Raw genomic sequence first — 17,737 nt, 5'->3', positions numbered from 1 at the left:
GTAAGTCCAAATCCACCCAACAGAAACGGTTCTGAGTTATTGTAAGAATTATAAGATACAACAAAAAATAAATAAAATAAGGCTTGTAACCTAAAGAGATTAGAAGACCTTGAGAGATCCATTTGGAAATTATAGTACTGAACCTTCAAATACAATATCTGCCTAAACAAAACAAGGAACACTCCAAATTGCCAGAGAATTTTAGTTCTGAAAGCATAGCTACAAAGTCTAAAAGCATGGATAAACTTATTTTATCATTATTAAAATACAACAACAGACCATTTACTTTACTTGTACCTATCACGCCAGAAGAGCTGGCCACCTGTTTCCATGCACGAATTCAAGTAAGAGCAGTGATATTTTAAAAACTACTTCAATTAGGACATTCGGGCACTTGTCTTACCAAGGACAGATTCTGCTAGAAATTCATGAAGTAAAATCAAAATGAAATGGAAATTAAAGTTACAAGATTTCAGAGAAACAATTGCTTCTTCTACATAGGAATTCAAAAGGAGCTCTCTTGGCACAAGGGTTAAATGTTTGCTAACCAAGCCTACTTAGTAGCCCTGGCTATCTGCTTCCATAAAGATTACAGTCTGGAAAACTTAAGTGGCAGTTCTATTCTGTTACATGATGTGGTTATGAGTTGAAAATCAATTCAATGATACCAAGCAACGACACATAGATATTCATAGCTGAATTTTCTTTTTTTTTTAATCACAGCTGTTTTTTTCTAAGAAAGCAGAGAAACTGGAGCTTTATTTATCCAGTATCTATCAAAAGTAAAGGAAGAGCCATCTACTAATGTAGATAAGAACCATTTCCAATTAGTCAAGGTTTCAAGAAGTATGTTCACATATGTATTCTCCCACTAAAGGTTTATGTGTTGTTAGTTGGAAACAAACACCATCAAAATCTGAATAGAACATATAATTCAAGAATTTAGTCCTTTGAAAAATCACAACAGGAAGTCAGCTAACAGACTTGACCCAACCAGTCTGGTATATACTATCCCAGGACTGACGTCCCAGGTTAAACAACCCCAGGCTTGAGTCTGTGCCAAGATAGTAAGGCCAAGTGTTCTCTCTACTTTCAGAACAACTAAATCCTATAATTGTGAACCAGATTAGGGAGATGCTGAAAAACGGAAATATAGAAGGCCAAAAAACATACAGTGCTTGTCATTCGTCAGGTGGAAAATTAAGTTTCTGTTGTAAAATAAATTACTGTTTAGTTAATAGCATTGCTGAAGTACTGTTTATTCAGTAACTATTACAATGCGTAATGGAAATCTGCTCTTTTGAGGATTAAAGAAGAAACTATCATATCATTAATATAATTGCATTTAAAAAATATTTAAATGCCCTCTTTCAAGAAAGATGTTGCAAAGGTCTTAGGATAAAAACATGTTGCATATAAATATTAAAAGAAAAGGACTACATGTTTAAAATGGCAATGAAATTTAAGAAATGTTAGAAAAAGGATAAACCAAAATAAATGGAAAAACAATTTTTAAAACTTTAACAAAGTGTGCCTTGGCAATTTGTTGTAAGATTTATTACAACATTTAAATTTAAAAGTGTGCTTGGAATGTAGTAATTTATAAGTATATTTAATTGAAATATTATAAGAAATACCCTATGAAAACAGTCTACCACAAAGCTATATGCTCCTTAAAAATAAAATCATTGATTTTTTTTATCAATATAGTAAAAAACTAAAGTAACTGTATTCATTTGAAGTTTTCCCAAATGCATATAAAATGACTGTTAATGTTTCTAACACATTAAATATCCCTCAGGCACAAAAGAATTCTTTAAAAACCAAGAGTAAATTTTAAAATTGCTTTGGAAATTGTAAGTCTAGGAGCACTGTTTGTTTTGTTAAGTGCCAATTGTACATATGTATGCATTAAATAGCAGTAAGATGAGGTTCTCTACCCCTGTAAAGAGTTACAGTCTTAGAAACTTATCCTGTCCTACAGGGTTGCTGAGCCTCAATACTGAGCCTTTGGGCTTTATGCATTCAATACACTATGTGTGCAATTGTAAGAACTTCATGGTTCAGTCAAGGTGTTAGTAATTGTTTTTCTTGTTTCCAGGGCTTTAAGTGAGTTCTTTATGATAAAAATCAGGGCAATCTGATAAAGACATTTTTCATTTATAGTTATGAAACAGCTTCCATACAAAGCTTTTGAAATGTTTACACTTTCTTCACATCAGTAAATAATTTTCATTGCAAACTTAATAATAAAAAGGGTGCACTAGACATGGCTGCCATAGATGTGCTTTTATCTCCTTCATATTGGTAATGCGTGTATTGATGCAAGGGTCAATTAGTCAAATCTCTATTTTCCTACAAAAGGAATTCTATCCTAACTAAATTGTAATTCACTACTCAATGATCTCAAGAGAAACTGTAACCATGAGAAAAGACACAAAAAATAAACTTAAGCATGTTGTCCTGTAAATATCCCTTTAACTTTCTATCCATACTTAGCAAACAAAACACCTACAATGTGTATCTCAAAATTAAAGCAGCTAATAATAACAGTTCCAACTATTAAAATAATGATTAAAAAGAAAATCTCGAACATCTGCTCCGAGGAGCAGGATTGGGGAAAGAAGAGTGTGGACCTTTGAGCACTACTGCAGTGTACCTGCACATCTTAAGAAAGGCACAGTTCTGTGGGTCTATGGGCGAAGAAGCCCTAATGCAGTGGTTATGCGTAGGGCTGCAAGCTACAAGGTCTGTAGTTTGAAACTACCAGCAGCTCCACAGAAGAAACACCAAAGGCTTTCTAGTAGTAGTAAACAATTACAGTCTCAGAAACCCCACAGAGGCCGTTCCACCCTGTCTTACAGGGTCACCGAGTCAGTCCTGACTTGATGGCAATGAGAGGGCGCGATGGGTATGGAGCTTACACGCATTAGCAGTTGTTGAAAACTACTTCTGGGTAGTCTATCACAAAGCTATAAAAGAATGTGTCATTGAGAAAGTCATAAAACTGTGCTCCTGGCCCCGCCAAAGGCTTTGCATTTGTAAAATGCCCGTTTCCATAGGCTGCCCCATGGCTGGTTGTTTCCATTGATAACCCTGTCTGAGCTCATGGTCTCAATCACTGCTTCAGCAAACACCACTGCTCCGTTCAGCGTGTCACTACAGCCTCGGATGTAAACATTACATAGGCAAAGCAATTCGTGAACATGGCGCAGAAAACGAACTTAGGCCTGTAATACCACCGAACTCTGACGGGGCTATAGCTGGCTTTTAAAAATGCAGTCGTTGAGTTTTAATTTGCACATTGGTGCCCGCGTGCCTCTGGTCCCATCAGAGAGAAAACAGGGCTCTTGTCTACCAGCTGTCAAAGCGGCTCCCAACCTTGTCTCCGCTATCCACCTCTCTCGGGTAATCCGAAGATAAGAGACTTCCCTACAGCAAAGCAAAGCCGAGTAAATGCCAAAGTGGTAGGTTGAGGGTGGTCCTTGTACAATGAAGGGTTTACTGGGCGTCTAACTACGGCGGGGTGGCTGACAACCAAGGCACCAGCTGCCAGTCGTCTACTTGTCTGTCCACTCGTGCGACACACACGCGCGCGCAAACACACGCACGCACACTCATTGCTCTGAGCGGTAACTGGAAACGCCACTCCAGATGAGCAAACTCTGCGGACGAAAGGCTGCGTGAGCAGGACGTGCGCCCCAATACAGACGCGTGCTGGGGACTCGGAGCGGCGCGGAACCACGTCCGGGAGACGTGGACAGAGCGAACCCGGGCCGCCGCCCCGGCCGCCGCGGGGCGCCCTCGGGCCCACCGGCCGGCGACCTGCCGCGTAGCCGCGCGCGCACAGGCGCCCCAGCCCAGCCCGCGGGAGGCCGCCGAGGCGCCGCGGGACCCCAACCCCAAAGCCCAGAGGGACCCGCAGAGTCCCCACCCGTCCACGCGCATCGCTTGGGTCCCTCCGCCGGCGCGCCTCAGCGTCCGGGGTCCTGGGGTTCAGGTGTTCGAAGCCCCGCGCCCCCGCGCCAAGCCCAGCAGGCCGCGGACACGCGAGGAAGATACTGACCGCTCCGGCCTCGGCACGTCCTCTCGGGGCTGCCCCCTGCGAGGGGCCCGCGCCGGCGGGCAGGTCAGGGCAAGTTCTCCCACCGGGTCCGGGGCGGCTCCGAAGAGCTCTGAGGGGGGCAGGACCCCCCTTCCACTCTTCCGGACAACGGCCAGCAGCGGCGACCCGGTCCTCCGTGAGGTAGCCCCCGGCGACCGCCGCAGGGACGAGCCGCGGCTTACAGTTGAGGTTTGAAAAGTGCAGCCGCGTCAGGAGGCGATACTATTTGCGCGGCCCCGCCCCCTCGTCCTGCAGGACCAATAAGCGCGCGGGGAGGGCGGGGCTGGCTCTCAAGGAGATGGGCGGGGCGCAGAGCTGGGACGCGTGCTCTGGGCGGGGCCTCAGCGTCGGGAGGGTGTGGCTCGCGTCAGACGGCTAGAGGCGGGCGCAGGTGGGGTGCGCTAGTAGGGAGCAGTGAGGTCGTTGCATGTGAGACTGGCGCTTTAATTAGAAGCATCCCTCTCGGCTTTCGGAGTGGCCAGGCCACGAGCGTGACTGCCCAGGAGCTGGGGAGAGGAAGCAGGCAGGTTCCTCCCAAGTGCATGAGCAAACTCAGGCGCCCACCAAGGACCTGTTTGCTGACTCTTTGCAGGTGAAGAGTTGTCCCCGGTGCCACAGTTGCTGGGCACATTTTGCTGGGAAATGGAGAGCGTGTATGGCCGACCCAACACATAGCGCGTGCTCCAGAGAGTGGTGGTCTTCTGAGGCAGGCCTGAATAGAATGAATTCAAGATGAAAAACCGCAGCAGACGACTCTGCCTCTGTCACCCAGTGAACAGAATGAAAAAAAAGGGAAAGAAAGTCTTATTCCAGACACTATATATACATATATATATATATATATTTAATGAATCTAAGATTGGTTGCCATCGTGGGTTATGCATTGAGCTACTAACCACAAGGTCAGCAGTTCCAAACACCATTGGCCTGTGGGAGAAAGACGAAGCTTTCTATTTCCATAAAGAGTTACAGCCTAAAGGCCACACCAGAAGGACTCCCAAGTGGAATGAATTGGGTCCTACTTCAAAACTAGCTATACTCTGGAACTTAGGACTGAAATACCTAACGGGGAGAGGAAGCAAACGCGGGCCTCCCCAAGACTGGAAATAGCAGTCATTGGACCTTGGCTGGGACCCTGGGCTTAGCGGGTGTCCAATGAAAGGAGCCCCAAAGCCACCATATATTTAGACGCTCAGTTTTCCCCTTGCGTTAACATGATAGGTTTTCATCTGAAAGGCAAGCCTGCCCTTTAGAAGAAATGATAGAGGAAAAATTTCCCATCGCACGACCCCCCATGCTCAATGTAAACAGCTCACTCAATTAAGAAGTCAACCTGGACCAAGCAACAACTCATGGACTGCAGTTTGCAGTTAGACTCTACTGGCATAAACTCCTCATATGAACAGTACCTTAGATTCTATGACATTGGAAACTATTGATGATAGCAATACAATTGCCTTATACCGTAGGTGCATGATTCTTTTTTGTTTCTATTATGTTTTGTTTATGGGGGGGGTGTTTTTGTTGTTGTTCTTGCTGGTTCTGGTTTTTGTTTTTGTCCTAATATGACCGCCAAAGTATATCAGAGTTGTTTATAATCTGGGCATAAGCAGATAGGTTCTGGGCTGTCACCTAAATTTTAGTTCCAATCCAAGAATAGTTAGTTCTTATAACATGGCCCCACTCGATACTTGTCTTCATGAAGAGGTCACTGAATATAAGGGTGCTGTGGCAAAGTGTGGTGAAGAAAGCAGATGGTGACCAGCTATCAATTGAAATAGCATCTGGTTTATACTTACCTGGCAGGGGAGATACCATGATCACGAAGATGGTTTCCCCAGGGCGAGGCTCATCCATTGCTCTCCAGGTGTGCTGACTCCTGTGATTTCCCCAAATGTGGAAACCCGACTGCATTATTTGTGGTAGTGGGGGACTGCATTCACGCTATCCCCTGATTTAAAAAAGAAAAAAAACAGCATCTGGTTTCTTAAAGGCTTGTATGCAGACAAGCAGCCATCTAAGTGGGACATCAACTAAGTCCCCAAAGAAGAAGCACACCAGTGCGTGTGATCCAATTATGATGAAGGGAACCGTATCAGAGCTTAAATTGCAAATACCCAAATTGTAGAAGCCTATGGAGGACAGTGAGAACATCTAATCAGGTTAATCCTCTGGCGGATCCTCTCTAGCCGTAGGCAAGGGAGTGAAACAGTTTTACCACCAGACAGAGATTATTGTCCACTTGATTATGGTGGATCGAACCATGGTATGATACTTTGTCAGTTGACTTCTTTCTTGACCCAACTTGAATTTTATTGCATCATGACAAATTTCTTCTCTTGCTTTTTAAATATCATTAGCGGTCTTGTCTTTCTTACTCTGTACTTTTATCTTTGTATTATTATTTTCTTCTTTCTGTTTTTTATTATTTTTGTTAGGTTCCCAGTTTACAGAGCACAGAAGAAGTGGATGTATAGAGACAGTAACTGAACGGGGGAATTGGAGAGCCATCAATGAATGCAGGATGGAGGAGGGAACACTAAAACTGATTGTGAAGATATATACATATACAACTCTTTTTACAAGTGATTTAACTATGGAAGTGTATGATATGTAAATCTTATATCAAAATTACGACAACAACAAAAATCAAACTGGATCTATGGTTAACAGAGGTACAGGAGGAAGAGTTTTTGTTTAGGAAGCGCTGGTGGTGGAGTAATTTATAAAAGGATATCAATCATGGTTGTATAACACAAAAAGTAAAATCAATGTCACTGGTTTATACATGTAGGAGTTGTTGAATTGGAGAATATTTTGTTTTGTATATTTTTGCCAAAATTGAATAAAATAATTGCACAAATAATGAGTACAAGGAAGAAGAACATATTCTAAAATTGATTGTGGTAAAGATTGTACAACTCTTCTTGGTATGATTGAACTACTGAATTTTATGATATGTGGGTGAAGTGCCAATAAAACTGTTTAAAGAAAACAAGAGCTACAGCCTAGGAAGCCCAAGGGGCAGTTCAACCCTGCCCTAGCGCGTGACTGTCAGTCACATTGACTCGATAGAAGATTGGTTGGAGAGTAGATTTACAATAATGATAGGTAGGGCGGCAGGTAGATAACTATTGGAAAACTTTTCAGAGGGGGTTGCCCTCTTATTTTAAAGAAAAACCATAACATTCACTGAAGACGTTTTCTTTCTTACACATGCCAAGAAAATTCCCATCGAACTCCTTTTGCTTTTGCACACTAATTTGCTCAAGACAAAAGCATTTGCCAAGGGACCTTTAATAAAATCTGTTTGTTGTCCCTACTCCTAATGTGTCTACCCTAAAAACTCTGTAACCCGAAGAATGTTGCTTCTGTCTTCATAGTTTCTTGTTGATTATTACTGAATTCACTGAAGATGCCTATAGTGGTTTGGAAACAAACAAAAAAGCCACACAGTGAAATAAAAATGTTAGCTGTCCGTCGCTAAGAGTTCAGGAAGCGATGAAACACTGCCCATCAATTCTTTCATCAATTCTTTCGTGAACATGGCTGCTGCATCCCAGAGGTCCCAGTATAAGTGCTGGAACCAGTAACCTCTAAGATGTAAAGAACTTCATTATTGCACTTGCAATGGTTTGATTTCTAACAACCCTGGACCCTTTCAGTTCCAACATTTGATCAACGACTCATGGCAGTCTGCTCCTACCCACCTGCCTTCCTCTCTGTTACTAACCCAGTATCGCATCACTTCACACCGTAATGGATCCTCTTCTCTCTCATCACCACTTTAAACCAGTGAGTCTTTTCATCTCTTGTATTGTCTTGCCTTGGCCTTCATTTCATCTTTCTACCACCTTCATCAGTAACATGTTTGCCAAATTCCAGCATTGAAAAGACTACCCTTCAAAATATGAGAAATCTTTGCTGATTCACTCCTAAGGGCAGGGCTTATACTTGTACCACATGGCCTGCTTTATTCCCCTACATCGATTGTTGAACTTTGTACCTGATGTTAGCCTTGGATTCTCAGAATATGACTGTCCCAGTGATATTCAACTACACTTGCTTGATCTCATGCACTGGGTTTCAAGAAACAAGGAATTCCTGGTAGAGACAGAAACTGTACCACCTGCGGCTTTGCAGTAAAGTTCTGAAGCCAGCATATCTCTGCACCCACCTGGTCTACCGAAGGACATTCGCTGCCATGCCAGAGGTGCTTGTTCTTACTCCCTTGAGTGGGAAGTGTCTATCTGACCTACTGGCCATTCTGTGGTCATTACCACATGTTGACTAGAGATAGCAGTCTTCCTCAATCTTCCCAGGTGAGTCATCACATGTGACCAGAGATAATAATTCCCTTGATCATCTCAGGAGAATCAACACATGCTGATGAGGGATGGTAATCCTCCCTGATCATGCCATGCCATTCATCATATTCTATCCAGGGAAGGTGATTACCCTGATCACAACACCAGATTGAGCCGCCATATTGAGCAGGAAGGCTGATCCTCCTTAGTCACACATGCACTCCCGATAGATGCAGAAAACAAAGGTGGAATGTAATACAGAGAAGAAATCCTCACGCTCAGAATTTCTTCCCTTGACACATCTGCCTCGGTGAGGGGGAAACATACCAGTTATTTTCCATATCAAGATTCTGTAGCTCAATCCATATGGAAACAAGTACGTCCCACCAGTCTACAACTAAATGAGCCAGGAATTTGTAGCCAGACTAATGGTACAGTGCCCTCGGAAGGGGCTTGGCTCAAACCTTGAGCCGATAGGGGCTCACCTATTAGTTTTGGAAGTGTTGGGAAACCTTATATTTCCTGGTTTTCTTGAAAAAAAGGTAAGCTATGAAAATCTGTATCCCCTGGTATTCTTGAAACAAAAAACTCAATTGACAAAAGTAAGGGATGAAACTCTGTACCGATAACAGGAATGACTAAAGCTGGTTCCGGAACCCTCCTCAAAGGCTGACGCCTGGTAACTCTTTCTCTGAAGCACCCAAGCATAACGGTGACGCATGTAGACTGCCAATCGAGTCGCGGCCCTGATAGAGCACGGTCCTCAAAGTCTGTCCCAAAGAAATGGCATGCAGACCACATATATCAATTCAAATGGTCCAATAGGCAAATTAAAAGTCCTGGTGGCATAGTGAGTATGTGTTGGGCTGCTAACCACAAGGTCAGCAGTTCGAAACCACCAGCCAGCTCCCAAGGAAAAAGAGTTAGTGGTAGTTAGTTTTGTAGTCCTGTAAAGAGTTACAGTCTCAGAAATCCACAGGGACAGTCCGACCCTGTCCTATAGGAGAGATGTGACTCAAAATTGATTTGATGGCAATGAGTTTGGTTTGAATAGGCAAAATTAAAAAATAAAAGATGAAATTAATTTTAATGGTATATTTGGTTTAATTCACTGTGTTTAAAATATTGTCCTTTCAATATAAAATTATCCAGGGGATATTTAAATTCTTGTTGATACTGTCTTAAATCTGGTACATATTTTACAGTTATTGTGCTTCTCAATTTTTATTGGAATACTTGCTCTCATATAATTTTTCATAAAATAGTAAAAAACAGATTTATACATCGAAATTGTTGGAAACATTACTTTTTTAGTAATTGAATACAGCATTAATTTCTAAATTTAATTAAATTGAGATAAAATTTAATATTCAATCAAACAGATCAAAATGCAAGTGCTCAGTAGCCACACCTGGCTGGTGGCTAGTGTGCTAGGCAACACAGATCTAAAGGGCTAAAAACTTGCCTTCTAATTGCTTCTAAGCCTCAAATTGTTTATCGTTGTACTGAGAGTGTTGTAATTGATGGTAAACAAGCCATGTCATCTGAGCATGAGCTTCAAAAGTTCATTAGGGCTTCATAGCTCAATCCCTTTGTTTTAGAAAAGAGGAAACCCAAAATGAGAGAAGTTAATGGACATACAGAAAATCACACAACTAGTTGGTAGCAGGCCCAAAGAAGAATTTAGGTTGTAATGAAATCTAATGAATTGCATTGGTGAAGCATTGGGCTACTAATGGAAAAAACAGTGGTTCAAACCCACCACTCACTCAAGATAAGATTGTCTGCTCCCATAGTTTTACAATCTCAGAAACCCAATGGAGCATTTTTACTTATGTTGGTTTGAGTGCCACAAGGTCAGCAGTTTGAAACCACGAAACTCCACAGGAGAAAGGTGGGGCTTTCTATTTCAGTAAAGAGTTATTGAGAGGTGGAGACGGGTCGCAGGACAGACACAGGGTTTAGACAAAAAGAAGTAAAAGAAAAGGATTTTAGTAAGGGAAAAGAACCCTGGGAGGGAAGGGAGAGCAAGGAAAGGGAAGGAGGCATCTTGAGCCCCTGGCAGTTTCCGCGACCCAAGGAGTTAGGCAGGGAGTCGCACCTGGCAGTGAGGCAGTGGGACTTATATAGAGTATGAGCTTAAAGGCATAGGGGCCAGTAAGGGGAAAGGAGTTTCTGTGTGCTGCGGTTGCAAGTTTTGGGCCAGGTGACATCCTATCAGTAAATCATGTTGCTCCTAGGGAAAAATTCAAGGGAGAGGGGTTGGGGGGGTGGGGGGCTGTGTTCTGTCCTGGGAGGTTAGCTCTGTGAAACACTGAAAGCAGGTGCTTTGAAATCCGGCCAGGGCATTTGTCTTCTCGAGAAGCTGCTACAAGGGGCTGTCTTGGTCAGGAACCGGCCCAAACAGTTCTATATAGTCTTGAAAACCCACAGGGGTGGTGAATGCTGTCCTACAAGGATGCTATTGACTCCATGTATTGACCCCATGGCAGTCAGTTTTTGTAGCGTCACTGTGGGCCGGAATAGACTTAGTAACAATGGGTTTGGGTTTGTTTGGGTTTTAGTCTTAATCTCAAGGTCAATCCACCTAATTGTATCGGAGAAATACTTCAAGAGGAAAGAAAAGCTCTTTACATTTATTTGAATAATTAATTGAGTGACATGTACAATATGCCTTCACCAACACCAACCATGCCTAGTTGAATTTGCATACCTGATAAAAGACAGTACGTCCTAGATTCTCTAACGTACCCCATGACCCTCTGGTTTGGAGCTCAGCAGTTTAGTATTTGACCCTTTTACCTTCGTCTGTCACTGCTTCCTTTCTTTAAAATCACCTGACTGCACACCCACCTAGTCTGCCCCCTTAGCATCTGGCCACATTTTCCCACAGCTGCCCTCTCACAGCTGTCTTTCACAATTTGTTTAAGGCTGTGCTTCAGAGAGTCCTGTATATTTGCTAACCAAAGTATTTGGTAGAAACTGAAGCCAAGTTGTAGAGGAACTTCTGTCTTCTAGCCACAAGCACACTAGACACTGAGGCTCTGCCTCAGTAGAAATCATGTGTATGGGTGTGAATGGGTCTGCCATTGCTTAAAATATTCCAATTTAGTACACTGTAGAATCAGAAATTCCAAAAGTCTCCTGCCATCGTGTTGAGTCTGACTCTTAGGCACCCTGTAGGGCAGTGTAGAACTGCCCCCTTTGGATGTCCGAGGCTGTAAACCTTTACGGGAGCAGAAAGCCTCATCTTTCAAACTGCTGACCTGTGGGTAGCACCTCAAGGGAGTAAGCCACCACGACAGATCCAACGAGAGGACGAAGCTTAATGAATAACCCAAATACAATCCTGTCACTATTCTCACAGTCTTTTCAATACACCATTCTGTCAAGAATTTGATATAGGCTCAACCTTATCAACCTCTGAGCAAAATTTGTGGGTTTAGGATTAAAAAAAAAAAGATGCTATAAGTGGAGAGCAAATGCTTTGAAAATGATTAGGGCAAAGAATGTACAGATGTGCTTTATACAATTGATGTATGTATATGTATGGATTGTGATAAGAGTTGTATGAGTCCCTAATAAAATGTAAAAAAAATGATGATGGAAATGTATGTACAAATATGCTTGAAACAATTGATGTATGAAATGTTATGAGCTGGAAGAGCCCCCAATAAAATGATTTTTTTTAATTTTAAAAAAGACTGCAGAACGAATCAAAGAACTGTGTGTACAAATATATTATTTAATTCTAATCAAAAAGTGAATCTCTTATCAGTTCTTCAACTGTGGTAAGGAGGTCCCAAGACCTGTTGGAGGATTCCCCAAGATCAAAATTATTTTCACAACAATATTAAGATGATATTTACCTTTACACCATCCTTCTCTCACCAGAGTATTGTATCCTGCTTCTACCAATGTAGAAAGAGATATGAAAATCCATATGTGCTTTAATAAGATGAAAATTAGAAAGATTTCAAAAATAGAAAACAATATCACCCTTATCACTATTTTTGGTTTGAAACTATGGCTTTCATTTGAAATTTTGTTACAATATGTTATTGCTATTTTAGATGAATTAATGTTTTAAAATTTTCTCAGTGTTAACTTATAATATTATTGCTATTGATAGAAATTACATATATACACTAAAACTCCTTAAAGTCATTTTTATGAGTGTACAAAATTGGGGAGCCAAAGTGATTGAGAACTATTATTGCAATCATAGTGTTCAGCTAGTTCTTTCCATACTGGAATATTTGTCAATGGGTTACACATTGAGCTGCTAATCATAAGGTCAGTGGTTTGAACCCACCAGCTACTCCTTGGGAGAAAGATAAGAGTGTCGACTCCTGTAAAGATTTAACGTCTCAGAAACCCAAAGGGGCAGTTCTTCTTGTCTTATAGGGCCACTGTGCGTCAGAGCAGACTCAATGTTTGATTTTGACTAATTGGCTGCCTGATATCTCCTCCTCCGGTGATTAGATAATTTCTCATCTTTTGAGCTTAAGCCTGGGAATGTGCTAAATACTCACATTCCCAGTCTCCCTTGTAGCTAGGGCAGGAAGAGTTGCCACATACACTCACTTAAGCCTTTGAATCTGGAGTCACGAGGCTAGGGCCTGTGAACTCTCTGAGACAGAACGTAGAGTAGCATGGTGATCAGGTCCTAGAAATGGCAGCTCTGATGGCGCCTCCCACATCCAGGGTGACTCCTTCCTGCAGTGAAGCTTCAAGTAGTGTCGGTCTGTTTTGATTTGGAGTTGGTTACTAGAATAATTCAGGAGCATGACTTTGAATATGATTGTCTTGTCCTGCTCCTGATCATCCAGACTAAATCTCTTTACTATGAGTTTCCTGCCATCTTTTAAATTCATTCCTTTTCTAGTTCCACCAATCAGAGATGCTTAATTACTTACCCTTAAGAACTCTGACTGCCCTGACAAAAGCTGATATATAACTTCTGTGGCTATATATCTTGGGCTCTTTTAACATCATCCCTTTTGAAATTTCACAAATAAATCAGGATTCATTCTAAAGAAGGCAAAATTAATCTACCCTTTGATCTTCAACAGAAAACAACTATGTAAATGGACTGAAATATGTAGCATTCTTAAAGGTGGAAAAAAATGTTGGCATTCTTCTCAAACTGTAACCTTTACCTAGAATTTCAAAGTGTGCTCCAACTTTCAAGCACCAGAGTGTAGGATTTTCATTGTGTACTTCCCAGTTATAAACTGTCTATAAAATAGGCAAGAGGCTCTGAAGAGATGATGCCATGCCAAGGGCTTAGTTCATTATAAATCATTCCAAGGACCTCCAGCCCTTCCAAGCCAATCAAAACAGAAACGTCCTAATGCTCTGGAGAGTATCTTGTTTTATAGCCTGCTTGAGAGGCACGAAAAGTACACCCGATCTCAAATGTACCAAATTATCCAGAAAGGATTTTGGAACTAGTTCCTAATAGGTTACTCTTCATTATATTTTAATGTCATATAAAATATAATGCTTTTCTATTTGAGCTTCTAGGGCCTGGAATGGTTCTGCCTTCTATCATTTTGCAAGCATATTTTCAAGTGTTTTTTTCACAGCCACCTTCTTGGTAGACTTCCAAGTGAGAAATATCAAGACCTTCAGATATTGCCATTTCATGCTAACTCAAATGGAGACTTAAATTCATATTGACTTAATTTTTTTTTATTCTTTGTAATTGAAAGCCTATCTCACATTTAGGATTCTTTAATGTGATGTTTTAAAGTAATTTAGGGAAATTTTATTGGGAAACAATTCATTGTTTGTTGTTGTTTAATGATCTTCAGTTGCTAAGGCTTGAGTTTAGTGATCATGATTCTGGATTGGAGTATTCCCACAGTTGGCTTCACCAAGAAAGGCTCTGTTAGCAGTAGAAGGCACTCCCCCCACCCCACCAAAAACCAACCCCCCAAACCAACCATAAATCAGTATACCCTACCATGAGAATAGGGGGAGAAAGTGAAAACCAGGGGCATGGAGTGACCAGTGCTAACCCACTTCCTACAAGCCTCACCCCAACTGCATCTCCTTTGACTAGAAGGGTTTGGAAGCTTTACGGATGGTGATCTTGGTGCACTTGAGGGAAGCTGCTGAGCAGCTTCTTGCTGTCTCTCCCCGAGGTTTTTGGTTTTTTAAAAATTATTTCTCTCCACTTGCTAAAAATAGAAAATTTCAAAATAAATATCTGACCAGTTCTCATTACTTCAGTGAGTCTGTTTCAACCTAGGCTAGAACCATATTTACATTTGCTCCAGTAAATTGAATAAGTGACCAAAATAGGTGGGTTTGTAGACTTTTTCATGATCTTCGAATCTTCCAGCCCTTGACTTCTTCCCTCTGTTGTGCCTGCCTCTGAGGTCACTCTTTCAAAGCGCAACTCAGAAATGCCGCTGAGCCTCTTTCCATTACTCATGGACCGAGAAAAGTCCCCTTCCAGTAGCTCAAACAGAGCTGTCACGTACAATATTTTGTCCCAAGTTCAAGAATCCTGAGATCGTTATAAACAAGGCTGGGGTTGACCCATTTTACAGACCGGAAACAGAGACAGAGTTACAGGACTTGCCCATTCAAGGTCAGAGTTCAGTCCAGAGTTGGAGATTATAAACTCTTCTCGGCCAACCACAGGAGGGGCTGCTCAGAAAGCAACATTGTTTGACCTACTTTCACTGCCCCTATCTTCCTGTCTCTTCCCCTCTCTTCTTCCGGAAGCATTTTAGAAGGTCTTATAAGAGAGAAACCATAAATATTGGGAAGAAAAGAAAATGGAATTTGACAGGGGGATCCGAAGGTCAGATGGGACAGCCAGCCAGGGTGGGTGCAGCATTAGGAGGGCGTTCTGACATCACACAGGAGCACTGCTCAAGCCTTCTCTACGGCCCCCTTTTCCCATCGGCCCAGGACTGCCTCCGGCAGTTTGGGATGGGACTGACCTGGGATGTGGAGCACTGACATGATTTGCCATCTGAAGAATAAGGTTTAACCAAGAAGTAAAAATTCCACACCAGTCACCAGGATTGAGGAAGACGCCTAGCAGAAAAGGAGCGTACCAAAGCCAGCATTTCTGTCGTGAGACAACACATGCAAGAGTGCAGTGGATACATGGCTTTAGAGTGAAGCGCCAGCCTCAGGAGCGTTGGAAACATCAAATGGAAAGACTTCTTTTTGCAACCTGTAATCCCCGTTCATCACAGTCTTGAAGATGCGGAAACGCAGGGCTAGGGCGTCTGCGTGACCTTCTTGAAGCCACACGGCTAATGAGTAGAGGCAGAATTTGAATTCAGTGTACTGCGAAGAGAGGAGACTGGTTCTCAGTTTTTAATTCCCCAGTATGTACGACCACCCTAGCTTACTATCCAAACCCCAGAGCTTTGAGTATTTTTTTTGGTCTGCATATTTTTATTTGGAAATGTTTTAAAACAAAGAAACAAAATTTTAGCGACACCGCATATCATGAGTTTATTATAAAAGAGAGACATGGAGATTATTTACATGATGACAGATTTCAGAACTTCAGTGGAATGGGCAGCTTCACATGATGCCATTTCAACAGTGGCTTACTCTAATCCACATACTTCCCAAGAATGTCACCATCTCGAAATAAGAAATAATCCTTATCATCTAGAACTACTTTGGTGCCTCCATATTCAGGCAGAAGAACTTTATCTCCAACTTTCACACTCACTGGTTCAATCTCTCCACTCTTTCCTTTCGAGCCGCACCCAACAGCTACGGCTGTTGCTTGCAGGACTTTTCCTTGCGATTTTTCTGGAAGCATCATGCCTCCTTTGGTTACAGTTTCAGCGGCACTCCTTTCCACCAGTACTCGGTCAAAGAGGGGAAGAAACTTTCGAAATGCCTGTCCTGCCATGATGCTGCGACGCTGCGCCGCTGGCTGCAAGGAGAGACCCGCAATCGGATTCGCAAGCACGTGAACGTGGGAAAAGGCCGGCCAGTCGCTTTGAGTATTTTTATTAGACAGTGGAAATCTACAGACCTGGCAGTCTACCTGCTAAGAGACAGGAAGTAAGCAAACAGCAAACAAACAAAACCTCTGCTGAGAAGCCTGGTAGAGGTGCAGCGCTCACCTGTGAGGAGATTCTCCCTGGCGGTGATGAGGGGATCCAGCTTTCAGCGTCCTCTGCTTCCAGACTGGCTCCTTTCCCACCTTCAGTTCTCAGCTTACGGTCACATCCTCCGGGGAGGTTTTCCCTGCCCACCCCGTCCCCTGTTCTCCATAACACGTTTTTCTCCTAGTCCAGTGGTTCTCAACCCGTGGAAAAACACCTATTTCCGAAGGTTTTAGGTACAGAAGCACTGCTCCTCTATCCATCCCCAGGCGGGTCTGCCCACATGCAGATACCCCCACCTACTAGTACCCGGTGTGAAGACTGTTACCCATGCTACACCATGCTTCCAGACAACATTTCATTGATTTGTCATTAGAAATAAATATTTCACAAGATGGAATGACGTGTTTGTCATTAATCACTATGCTTTTATTATGTTCAATGTGTAACAATGAAAATACATCCTACATATCAGATATTTACATGCCGATTCACAACAGTAGCAAAATGACAGTGATGAAGTAGCAACGAAAAGAATGTTATGATTGGGGGTCACACAACATGAGGAACTGTATGAAAGTGTCACGGCATAAGGAAGCTGGAGAACCAATGATGGATTTAATAGTTGATGGCCTGTCTTCCCGATGGGGCTGCAAACTCCCCGGAGGCAGAAACCACAACCTTTTTTATTCAGCAGCATGGTACCTGGAGTAGGACTTGGTGAGAATCCAACCTAGCAGTCATGTCTTACAGGTATTTGTGGAGCAGATAGTCCATGTTTTATGGAAACCCAGACCCAAGAGAGGTTCTGGAATCAGGAAGCAGAAATCAGTTGGAAACACAACTTTCTTTCCCTCTGCCAGCCGTTCCCAACTTTTCTCTTTCTGCTGTCTGGCTGCTTTGGGAATGGAATGTCCACACACCAGTGTTCCAGAGATCTCCATCTCTTCTGTTCCTGACACAGCCCAGACAGATAATGACCTTGCTCCTTCTCCATTCTAAATTCTCTGGGGCTGCTTCAGGGTGAGCCTAGTTTGGGACAGATGCCCACTCCTGGTCCAACTGGGACCAGACTCACAACTCCTGAGATACAACCCTGTGTGAATGAGTCACGTGGGAGCAAAGTCAATATCCCGAAGGGTGTTGATATCAATCTCATTCAATCCACTTTATTTTATGATCACTTTGTGAGGCAAACATAATCCCCCCATTTTAGAAATGAGTAA

At 42.5% G+C, this 17,737-nt stretch overlaps 1 protein-coding gene, 1 non-coding gene and 1 pseudogene across 2 annotated transcripts in view; 1 reads left to right on the top strand and 2 right to left on the bottom strand.

Annotated features, from left to right (window-relative positions):
* Window positions 1–4,316, bottom strand: part of STK17B (serine/threonine kinase 17b) — a 32,086-nt gene extending 27,770 nt beyond the window's left edge. Inside the window, exon 1 of the mRNA XM_075530395.1 lies at window positions 4,067–4,316. The gene's annotated coding sequence lies outside the window, so the exon portion shown is untranslated. The remainder of the gene's footprint in view (window positions 1–4,066) is intronic.
* Window positions 4,317–5,896: 1,580 nt separating this feature from the next.
* LOC142425302 (U1 spliceosomal RNA) lies at window positions 5,897–6,059 on the top strand. The gene has a single exon (XR_012779648.1). It is a non-coding gene; the product is annotated as a U1 spliceosomal RNA (small nuclear RNA).
* A 9,769-nt stretch (window positions 6,060–15,828) lies between these two features.
* On the bottom strand, window positions 15,829–16,312 carry LOC142424301 (10 kDa heat shock protein, mitochondrial pseudogene; annotated as a pseudogene).
* Between the last annotated feature and the right edge of the window lie 1,425 nt (window positions 16,313–17,737).

The sequence above is a fragment of the Tenrec ecaudatus genome, chromosome 13 (assembly GCF_050624435.1).
Source record: "Tenrec ecaudatus isolate mTenEca1 chromosome 13, mTenEca1.hap1, whole genome shotgun sequence".
Classification (NCBI taxonomy): domain Eukaryota; kingdom Metazoa; phylum Chordata; class Mammalia; order Afrosoricida; family Tenrecidae; genus Tenrec; species Tenrec ecaudatus.
Note: the sequence above shows the minus strand (reverse complement) of the source record. Positions and strands in the feature narration are given on the sequence as shown.